Source organism: Vipera ursinii (genome assembly GCF_947247035.1).
Source record: "Vipera ursinii genome assembly, chromosome: 3".
Classification (NCBI taxonomy): domain Eukaryota; kingdom Metazoa; phylum Chordata; class Lepidosauria; order Squamata; family Viperidae; genus Vipera; species Vipera ursinii.
In genome coordinates, this window is record NC_139516.1 from 197,451,825 (window position 1) to 197,463,836 (window position 12,012).

General features: G+C 36.8%; 1 protein-coding gene across 1 annotated transcript in view; it reads right to left on the reverse strand.

Moving 5' to 3' along the window:
• The window catches only part of EXT1 (exostosin glycosyltransferase 1), a 310,771-nt gene that overhangs the window by 191,249 nt on the left and 107,510 nt on the right, over positions 1-12,012 (reverse strand). The window lies entirely within an intron of this gene.

Here is a 12,012-nt window from a genome sequence, read left to right on the forward strand (position 1 = left end):
TGAGGTGTCAAAGACCTCATCACTTCCACAATTACTAAATGACTCTTACTGAGATGGTAATGAGGGATATTCCAGAGAAAAACCAGGATTTTCTTGCAACCATCAGTTGGTTCCCACAGATTTTTTTTTAAAATCTCATTTGTCAGATCTAGAAAAGCTCCTGATCCAGCTACCGTAGTAGGGCTTGTTACTTGCATACGTATAAATGGGATTATCTTATGAACACAGGAATACCCTTCTTAGTTAACTGAATATATTCCATACTGAATTTCCATTCTAGTGATCCAAAATTTAGTTTTCAAATTAATTGGAGCAAATACTTTATGAAACTTTAAGGATCTACACTTCAGGACCACTTTTAAACAATTCTGACTGGTGAAAATTTTCCCAAAGAGCTCCCTTAGTTTTATTTGCTTATTTATTTATTTATTTATTTATTTATTTATTTATTTATTTATTTATTTATTTATTTATTTATTTAGAATGAATTAACTGAAGTACACAAACTGGTCGCACTGAGCGTTACCGACAATGGCAACAATTCTAACACTTACAATACACTTCTATCAATTTGAATTAAAAGTATACTCATCTTTGGCCATTGAGGTATCAAGTGGTCGTATAAATACAACACCATTATATAATGAGCTGTATGCATAGCTAATATTTTTAAAATAAGTTAATGGAGCTGGTCTAGTAGTCTCACTGATTTGGCTTTACCACTACCATGTGTGAAAATCTTTTTTTAAAAATAGTTCATTACATATCTTTTTTCATGTTATTGTTTTACTTATACAACTTTGTATTTTCCTTTAGCCCTATTTTTTCCCCTTATTCCCACCACATACTTTTTTTTCCAGAGATGATGCATTAAGATATGGACTTTCCACAGAAAATCAGATTTTTTTTTCCTAGCATCTTCCTTCATGAGGAGAGTTGCATCATTTCCAATGCATGAGGGTGAAGCTTCTTTTACTCATGGGACAAGGATGTGTTGGTGGCCTTCAAGTCAATTTTGACACCCAGCAACTGCCTGAATAAGTTCATGCGGTTTTCTTGGCAATGATTTTGGAAGTCATTTGCCACAGTCTTCTTAAGCTGAGAGAGGGTGTCTGACCCAAGGTCACCCAGTTGGCTTTGTGTCTAAAGCAGGAGTAGAACTCATGGTCTTCTGGTTTTGAATTTGCTGCCTTTAACCACTATTCCAAACCGATTCTCTTTCTGTAGTCTTAAACTCCACTTTTCAAGGTCATAAAGGAAATTAATTCCACGTAACTTCTAAACATGGATATGGGAGATAAGTAGTAATTGGCCTGAAGAATCTTTTATTACTAATCATACAGTATGTTTCGTTGCTTGTACGTCTATATTACAGACTTAATTTACTTTCATTATGATACCTCCTCCTCAAATATTCCTGGAAATTGCAATTCTATGTCAGCTGCAGATTTTTAATAAGAATTATCAAAAATACTAAGAACAGTCCTGACTTATGCATAGCCTATAAAGCCTCTTCAAGGGTCTGAAGCATTCGGTTGGTTGCTAGGAAAGGAAAATGCCTATCTGCATGAAAAACAGAGCAGAATACAAAACAATATGGCTGTTGGGAGGAAGATGAAGAAGGCCATGGAACATATACAGAGTAAGGAACTTGGTAAAAATAAAAAAGGAAGATAACGTCATTTATTCATTTGGTATCAGTGTGATCTGTACATTTCCCTGTGTTATAAGTGAAGAAAAATACAGCAACATGAATAAATGTGACATTTGGGACTGAAAAAAGGAGGATAATTAATAATGGCAAAATTTTCCATGGAGAATTCATTTGCATATATCATCGCCTCTTTAACTCTCATTTTCAGATAACTACAGTCCCTATAGCTAGCCAAATCCTTGTTCTCTCCATAAATCTCCCTGAAGCTGTTCTAGGATATAGATGCTGAAACAAAATATTACATACTTAAAAACTCTGTCAAGGATTGACCTCTCAAAAGTTAGAAGAATTCCTTAGGAAAGAACCACATACATTGTGCAACTCCTTATTGTATCATACTGGCAGTGCAAATCCCTATTTTTACCAGCTGATGAGAAAAATAAAAGAGATAACTAGTAGATCTAGTAGGTCTTACTGAAGCCAAACAACTGACCACGATATACTGGTCTATTTAATATGTGAGCCAATTAAAGAAGTTCTAAAAACTACCCAACCAAGGTGAAATGACCAGTAATCTAACTACATAAAAGTTTTATATAGCAAAAGTTCACTGATAATTACATATGTAATGTTAGACCTTATTCAATCTACATGTATTACAAACTGGATATGTACTCCAAATGAGGTGTAACTTTTATGATTCTCCAACCAATTTTGAATCACAAATGAGGAACCATGGAAGACCAGAAGCCCATTAGAATAGTATGCATTGTGCACACAGTAAATCCAGATTGCAATCCAAAACTACAAAGGGTTAAGTACTGAGTGATATGGAAAACTTCATCACAGAGAAGTAGTCCATAGAAATGTGTTCATCTTTTAGAAGTAAGACAAAGGTAAACAGGAATAATAGGATGAGATGCAAGTTATCTTCCAGCAAATTGGTAGTAATGGAATGTGTAGATGGCCTTGGGACGAGGGGGGCAAGAGATGATATCCAAGAAACAGTCAGTTAAAAGAAGGAGCCCCTAGTCCCTTACCTGTCAAAGAAAGAAACTTTGGAAAGACCTGTCCTAACTGATCAAGCAGTTAAAAATGGTGGTGGGAAGCTTGTAGACCTTTAGTCTTGCAAGATTCTGTTAATGTAACCTTACACTGCAGTAGAGTTGGCTCATCCAGTTGTGACCTCCAAAACTCAGAACTCTTGAATTATAAGAAAACCAATTATAAGAATACCAATAGGGGACTGGCGGCTAAAACATACAGAGAACAGTTGCTGGCATTGGGTATGTCTAGTTTAATGAAAAGAAGGACTAAGGGGGACAAGATAGCAGTGTTCCAACATCTCAGGGGTTGCCACAAAGGAGGAGTCAAGCTATTATCCAAAGCACCTGAAGGCAGGACAAGACTCAATGGATGGAAACTAATCAAGGAAAGAAGCAACCTAGAACTAAGGAGAACAGTTAGAACAATTAATCAGTGGAACAACCTGCCTCCAGAAGTTGTGAACGCTCTAACACTGGAAGTTTTTAAGAAAAGATTGGACAACCATTTGTCTGAAATGGTATAGGGTTTCCTGCCTGAGCATGGGTTGGACTAGATGACCTCCAATAACTTCAATAATAATAATAATAATAATAATAATAATAATAATAATAATAATAATAATAATAATAATAAAACTTTTATTCATAAAACATGAAACTCAGTCAACTGAACACTCAAATTGACTGGCACTAATGGTTGACACAGGTTGCTGCCAGCATCCTAGCTATCAACCAGGTATCTCCTTAAACTGTAAGATGTTCCAAGTAGCACAGTTTTTTGTAGCTTTGCTGGAGTTATTGCAGGAAGCTGCAATTTCTTGAAGTATTTTGCAAAGTTTTTGGACATAGTTCCCAGTGCTCCGATGACAATGGGTATCACTGTTACACGTTTCATCCATAATCACGCAGTTTCGATGGCCAGGTCACGGTATTTCGGAATTTTTTCCAGTTCTTTTTCTTCAACTCTGGCATCTCCTGGTACAGCGATATCAAACAACTGTACACTTCAGTTCTCTATGACTGAGATATCTGGCATGTTGTGTTCCAAATGGCGATCTGTCTGTATTCAAAAGTCCCACAAGATCTTCACCCTCTTATTCTCAACAACTTTTTCCACCCTATGTTCCCACAACTTATTATTATTGTTGTTGTTGTTGTTCTTATCATCATCATCATCATCATTATACCATCTCTGAGGATTATAGACTTGGGGGTGGAGTCTCACTGGAAGGATCTCTGTTTAATTTTGAAAGTGTGGTCTTTAAATAGATTTTTGGTCTCTATCTTTCCCCAAAGTATATATAAGCAACATATGGCAAAAATATGGGGAAAATAGGTGAGGGAGGGCATTCACAATTAAAAACAAAGCTGAAAGAGTCCTCAAAGTGGCTAAGGAAAATTTATTGACACATTTCAGTTAAAAAAAACATTTAGGAACTGAGAAATTCAAATATCACTTTGTCCTGCATTTTCAAAAGAGCTACAACAGCTAACACATGATTTTCTCAGCGCCTTTGATAAATATTTTTTATCCAGAATACACAGGGTCAGGAATAATTTGTTCTCAGGCATTCTATAAAAGCAGGAGGAAGCATTTGAACATTGTACGCCTCTGGATGTGGATGCATCCATTCCAAAATACAAAGATATTTTTGCAAGAATTATATCCTTTGATGGATATCTCCTTTTTATCTATTTATTTTGTAATCCAATTGGGAAAAGCACTGGATTAGACAGCAGACATTCCATCATAAAATGAAAATGACTAATTTATATTTTAGAATCCATAAACACCCTTGTCTTAAAAAGAAGATTTTATAGTTCCACACCTTTGGGCTTTTTTTTCCAGTTATCAACTTCTCACTTCAAAAGGTTATTTTCCAACATAATATATTTATATTATCCAATGAAAGGAGAGCAAACTCACCCACTCTTTTGCAACACACTCTTTTTTGACATCTTCCTCTAAACCTCTCTTCCAAATAGCCAGCCCACCTATATATAAATGGTTCAATAGCTAAATAATGGATACTGATGATTGTTAAAATTTTAAGAGATTAGCATTCACCAACTGTCTCTAAGCTTGTTTTGCTTTCTGTGCTTAATTTCAACAGCAAATCCATTGGAAGACTAGCAATTCTGCCATCCAAGGACTCTGGTGTGGGAAGATTCATTGTCAGGTTCAAGATGAGATCAGAATATATCAGTTTGGAATGCTGAATATAACAGAGGATTAGAACTCAATGATTTATTTATTTAGCGTATAGCATATCATACATGGAACAGCAATATATATTAACATTTCACCTAGATTAGTAAAACACAACAGAATATAAATGTTGAAAGATCTATGTTCAAATACCAATATTTAGGTCATACTCAATGATTCAAACCAGGGATCGCCAACTTTGACTGTGCAGATTTTGAATGCTGAAATTTATTTACTTATTAAACAAATGTATGTCTCTGTCCAACTCACACATAGGTGACTTCAATAGCAATAGCACGTAGACTTATATACCGCTTCATAGTGCTCACAGCCCTCTCTAAGCGGCTTACAGAGTCAGCCTACTGCCCCCAACAATCTGGGTCCTTATTTTACCAACCTTAGAAGTATGGAAGGCTGAGTCAACCTTCAGAATCAAACTCTGTAAGCAAGCAGTGAGTTAGCCTGCAGTACTCATTCTAACCACTGTGCCACCACTGACGCCAGATGGTTTACATTTAAAAACCCACCATGGTAAAACTCATAAACCCTCCAGCCCAGCCCTCCCTACCCATGGCAGCAGCAACATAATCAAATCAACCACTTCATCAGTTCCTATTTCCATTCATGGTCCCCAAGCCCAGTGACAAAACCATTTTAGGCCTTTTGGAAAAGCAATAGGGTTGGGGGCCAAACATACCATGGGAGGAATAATATTCCATAAAGGAACCACCATAGTAGAGAAGACCCTTTTTTATGGTCCAACCAGATGTGCATTCCTAATTGATGGGATCTGTAACATACCATGCTTTTCCATCTTGATTAGTCAGGTAGATGTAATAGGGAAGAGAAAGTCATATCATGGGTGTTATCCTGAGGAGAACTTTCTCCTCCACAAAGAGTTACCATGGGGGATTATAACCAATCACAGAACATTGATTTCCCATAAAATTATTTCACCTTCTCTAGCCTGTGTGTATAATTTTTGTGGGGGGGGGGGTTGTACACATGTATGTTCTTCAAAGATAATGAGACTGCAACCCATCCTATGTTCTATCATCAAAGGAAAAGTAGATGGCTCAAGAGAAATTCTTAGAAATAAAGATGGGTCAGCCTGGTGCTTCGTTTTAGAGCTTTTCATTTTTTTCATTTAAACTTTTTCGTTAATGTTAAAAAAAAACAAAATATCTATGAACAGAGAGATGTCCAAAGCTACCAAATTGGGAGCTCTAAAACTACAATAACCTAGATGTATACATTTATTCTTGTATATCAGTATTCCATATTGAAACCATAGCAAAAAAAAAGGTTAGGTTGGCCATCTCAAAACCAAGCCAGGATGATAATTTTCTATGACTAGATCAGGGGTCAGCAACCTGAAACAGTGAAAGAGCCACTCTGAACCGGTTCCCTCACAAAAGTATAAACTGGGAGCCGCAAAAAATGTGTGCGCATGCACGTACATGCGCACATGCGCAGAACAGGGTTTGACTGAAGAGTGGAGCCAAGGCGAGATATGCACCTACCCTGCATATTTGAATTGATTGGTTGAACTTTTTTAGTCCCACTTTTTTTGGGGGGGGACTGCACATGGCAGAGGACTGGGAGCCGCAGGAGACGGCTGAAAGAGCCGCATGCGGCTCCAGAGCCGCGGGTTGCAGACCTGTGGACTAGATGGTTCAACTCTTGACGACTTCATAGACACAACCATATAGGGATTTTTGGCAACATTACAGGAAATGTTTTGATATTGTCTTCTTTCAATATGCTTTCTCAATTTCCTTATTTAATTTACCACCCTGGAATTCCCTGTTTGGTTTCCTATCCTCAGATCAACCCTACTAAGTTTTTTCAAGATCAGCCAAATATGCCTAATTATTCCCTTCTACCGTTTCAGCTAATATCTGTCGAAACAGCCTACACTTGACAAATTTAGCTCTTGCCTTCAGCAGTTTTAAAAGGGAAATTTGGGAGAGGGGTGTGACTCAAAATTATGCATATAAAAATTATATATATTTAAAGCAGCCATTAACTTATCTGAGTTAAGCAGATTTAGTACAGATTCTCTGGATTGATATAAGCAAGTTTTGTTCTAAACGGTTGTTTATATATTATCTACATATCCCTGAAGTAAACAGATGTGGCAGAATGTGAGATTACTTCCTCCACCTTGGTGCCCTTGAGATATTTTAGGAAACACAACTCCCAGATGTCTTCTCCAGTATATCTTGATAGTGCCTATTTGGGATCGTGTTGTAGAACATTTGGTTGTTGTGAGGAACATAAAAGGCCGTTCTGTCTGATCCAAAAGCATTTTCAATCACATTGCCAAGATAGTTTAGAGTTCCACTCTGTTCCCACCTAACCACGGGCCCTGCGCTCCATAAACATTTCTCCTTTGATTACCAAAGAAAACAAAGGCTCACTTGGCAGTTCTTGATACTTGCTTGTTTATTCTGGCTGGCCTGGGTTTTGAAACAAGGAGCATTGTGGGGACAGTGGTTTCCTGCTTTCCACAAGCTGTAGGAAGAGAAACCTATCACTAGGGTGGTAGGAAAGAGGTCCCAAAATGACAAAAAGTAGTCCTCAACTTATGACCACAAGAGAGGCCAAAATAAAATCTGTCACTACCTCCATTTCTTCCCCATCTATTTCCAGGAATTGAGAGGGCCGGATGCCATGATCTTGGTCTTGAAAGGTTACAAAAGGCAATCACATAACCTCAGGACAGTGCAGCTGTCATAAATACATGCCAATTCCCAAACCCTTGAATTTAGATCACATGATCCTGGGGAATACTTCAATGGTGTGAAAACCAGTCATAAGTCATACGTCACTTTTTTTCAGTACCATTGTAACTTCAAATGGTCACTAAATGAATGGTTGTATGTCAAGGACTACCTGTATTCATTAATCTCTACACCCTATTGTTATGAAATGGACAGAGAAGAGCATGCTAGTCTTGGCAAAAAACCTTAAAAGGGTAGTGTTGTAATAATTAAACACTGCATTAGGTACTTTATGAAAGAGTCCCAGGAGACAATTATACTTGTCGATAACTCATACTTGTTGAGGAAATGGTTATTTAGAAGCAAGTTTTGAAGACTAGTTAAATTTGAAAAAATAATAAGCTGGTGATAAATGTGATTTTAATGTCCTCTTATCCCTAATTATGTTAGTGCTTTTTTTGAAAAAGTGATAGATTATTAAAATTATATTAACTCTTTGTTTGTCTTCCTAAGGCCTTTAGTTTTCAGATCTCTATAGAGCTACTCCTGTTGACATGACTTATGCACCTATTTTGTAGGTGTTTTGTCTTAATGACAAGATAATCAGCAGAAAGTAGATAATTACTCTATAGAGAGGTGTGAAACAGCTTCTTGATCCAGAATAAATGCCTATAAAGAACTGTGATTGCAAACAGCTTGATAGTCTGAGAACAGACTGTTAACAGAACTTGGATCCATTAACCAAGCTGCCTTTAACTTGTGCATCTCCCCACTGGGCAAAATTGTTCAAAATTTTGCTTCTTTGCTTCTTTGCTATCATCTTGTAGTTACCATTTCAGAAAAAAAATCTGCAACATAACAGCTGTTTCATGAAATGGATCTTCCTGTTGAAGAAAATACATCAGCGTACACCATGCAAGAAGCTTCCTATCAACTTGGTGCAATGGATTCTCCATAGTCATTACATTCTTAACTTGTGAAATGATCAAGATTTTAAAAACTAAATTAATCCGTTAATAAAAAGATTTTGAAAAACTGAAAACACATCAATATGAAGAAGTCCTGCAAGACCGAGATGCAAACCTCACCAAAAGAAAAGACCTTCCCAAATTGCCCAGTAACAGACAATTAGACATGAGCAGTCGAGCGCAAAGAATCATGACCATACTTAAGTTGCAATTCAAAAGATTTATTGTTTAAGCCTATACACAAGAATCTAGTCAACTAAGGTTCAATGTTAAATTCCTGCAAGATAGAGTCAGTAGAATTCAAGAGGGGCTGGAGTTAGACCATTTGTGGCAACGTAACAACTTTAGGCTGATGACTCACTTAACTCCACTCCCCACCTTGCCTTTTCTTCTCCTACATGACCCAATGGATACAATGTGCTAAATTCTGCATTAAACAATTAGTTTCAAACAAAAAGAAAAACAAACATATTAGAGCTTACTGTCCTTAGTTCACAAAACAGGCATGTTCAATGGTTAAGTGTTCTGATCACCACTCACCTGACCTACTGTAAAATACTCTATATGGGACTTTGGAAATGTCTCAGAAACTACAGTTTCTAGAAAGCTGGCAGTTGGGGAATGAGGAAAATGAGGGAAAACATCTATAAAGTTCTTCCCTTCCCTCACATTCTGCAGCCAGTCAAAACTACATTATTCCACCAAGATTTCACTCTGACTGTGGTAACTCACTCTGTGTCAACGCTGCTAACATCGGATGTTCTTGACAACAGATGGAAATGTAGCCATTTAATTCTTTTGCTTTTAGAGTTAGTTGATGCTGGGAGGGGGAATGTGGATGAGAGTCCAGTTAGTCATAACAATAATAACTCAGCCGTGGGAATCCAAGATTATTGCGCCCAGAGTTGATAAAGTTTTGGCAGGCTGGAGAGCTGGGGAGAAAACACCCCCCCCCCCCCGCTGCTTCAAGCTAATTGGGGAATGTGATTTATGACTGTTAATTGAGGGAGGGAATTGTGCTTTGTTACTTTGTGCTCAGGGGAGGGGAATTCAGTTTTTGGCTTTAACTATGTAGTGCCAATACTTTGTTTCTCAAATAAAAGATTCTTTAAGGTAAACAATGCCTCAAAGTTCTTTTGAAGAGTTTCATCTGTCGGAACCATGACTCTCTGACTTAAACTGACTGTGGCAATTCATCTTAGGCTTGTTTCCACAATGTTTTTGTCTGTCTTAATAAGATTAAGATTTTTTTTTACATTTATAAATCCAAAAAAATTACATATATATACATACATACATAGGTAGGTGGATGTAAAAAAATCAGTAAGTGAATAAATATGCTGATCCCAAGATTATCCAACTCCACTTTAGACTACACATAATCCTCCATTTACAACCACAATAGGGATCAGACAATTTGTTGTTAAGCAGTACAATCGTTAAGCAAGGCATTATGCAACCACAATTAATTTTACAACCCTTTTTGCCATGGTCATTAAGCAAATCACTGTGATCGTTAAATGAATCATGCAGTTCCCCATTGACTTTGATTATCTGAAGGTAGCTGGGAAGGTCTCAGATGATGATCACATGACCATAGGGTTGCTATGATAGTTGTAAGTCACTTCCTTCGGGTCACCATAACTTTGAATGGTCACCAAACGAATGATCGTAAATTGAGGATTACTTGTACAGTGCTACCTTGGTACAAAACTGCTTTGAATCTCATTGAATTTAGTGCTCAGCGCATTGTAACACATACATTTTGTCCCAGTACTCAGCCCTTGTTTGATACACAATGCACAAGCTAGAACTTGTTGGTGTCGACTGCCTTGTGACTCACTACATTATGGGAAAAAATGGTTTGGTACTCATCGTTTTTGGTACTCATCACACCTCCCGGAACCAAATAACAATGAGTAGCAAGGTACCACTGTAGTATGTTGTGCAAATATGAATAGAAAAATGGCAATATGCAATGTAGGAAAACTTGAATCAGGATAAAAATAATGAAGGGGGGAAAAACCCAATATGGATGAACATCTGATTGCAGAAGAGCAGGACCAATGGAATTACATGAATCAAGGGAGGAAAACTGATCAAGGCACTTTTTCCTCTTTATTTACATAAATGTGTAGGAAGACCTTTTGACAACGACAAGGTAGAAAATAAAAAGCTAAATGTTTGTGTGTGTGTGTGCATGTATGTGTATAGATAGATAGATAGATAGATAGATAGATAGATAGATGATAGATAGATAGATAGATGATAGATAGATAGATGATAGATAGATATAGATATATATAGATATAGATATAGATATAGATATATAGATATATAGATGTATGCATAAAAGTAGCCAAGAAGTATCAATGTGTGCTTGGAGGTAATCTTGAAAAAAGAAAGATCTGAAAGTACAGATGAACAGCTTTTTGTAAAAGGAAAAGTGAGATAGACACAGAGAGTGTATTTTTTATGTCTGGATCTATCTCTGTTTTGTTCTCAAAGTCTAGACTAATCACTAGTTTTTAGTACCCCTCAACCTGCCTTTCGTAAACTAAACATTTGATGGTCCTATTACTGCTCATCAAACTTTTGCTTCAAAAATGTCTAGAAATTCGTTCAAATAGTAGATCTTTATCATATTAGTATGTCTCCTTTCTTCAGTGAACCTCAGAACTTTGTACATTTTGTATTTAAATTATATGCTGCAGTTCATCCTTGCTGCCACAGTTTGATGCTGGTTTGGTGAGAGATTGCAGTTTTTTTCCAAGCTGCCCTGAGTCTTTGGAGAAGGGCGGGATATAAATGGAATTAAAAAAATAAATAAATCCGGAAGCAATCTGCTCTACCCAATCTAACATAATATTAGTTTGCTTCCTGTTAAATCTGTCTCCCTGCATCTGTCAGATGGCCATCAAGAAAACTCACAGAATGACATAAAACAAAGTACCTAAACATGAATTTCACCTGCAAGGTGTATCAGAAGTTAATCAAACACTGACATCTAGGTGGATGAAAGAAAAATTTCTACTAAAAGTTTACAAAATAGATGCAGTTATGAAAATGATTACCAATAGGCCTTAAGACGTTCAACATTCACACAGTCCTTGCTTATGATTTATACAGATCAGAGCAATTTCATCAACATCTTAGCAGCAAAGTCTTCCAATCAATCTGGTTTCTTCAATCGAAATGTCTTAATGAGAGAGAGAAAATTATTATTTTAGTCTTTTATTCATCTGACAATAATGGAAATATATTTAACTTGGATATGTTGAGATCTGCTTTGGTGGGTCTGTTTTCTATTCCAATTTGGGCAAGCATTCAAAACTGAGCATCAGATGCTTTGGCATTCATTTTCAATTACATGGGTTTTATGCTCATTTGTGGATAAATTGGCTGTCCA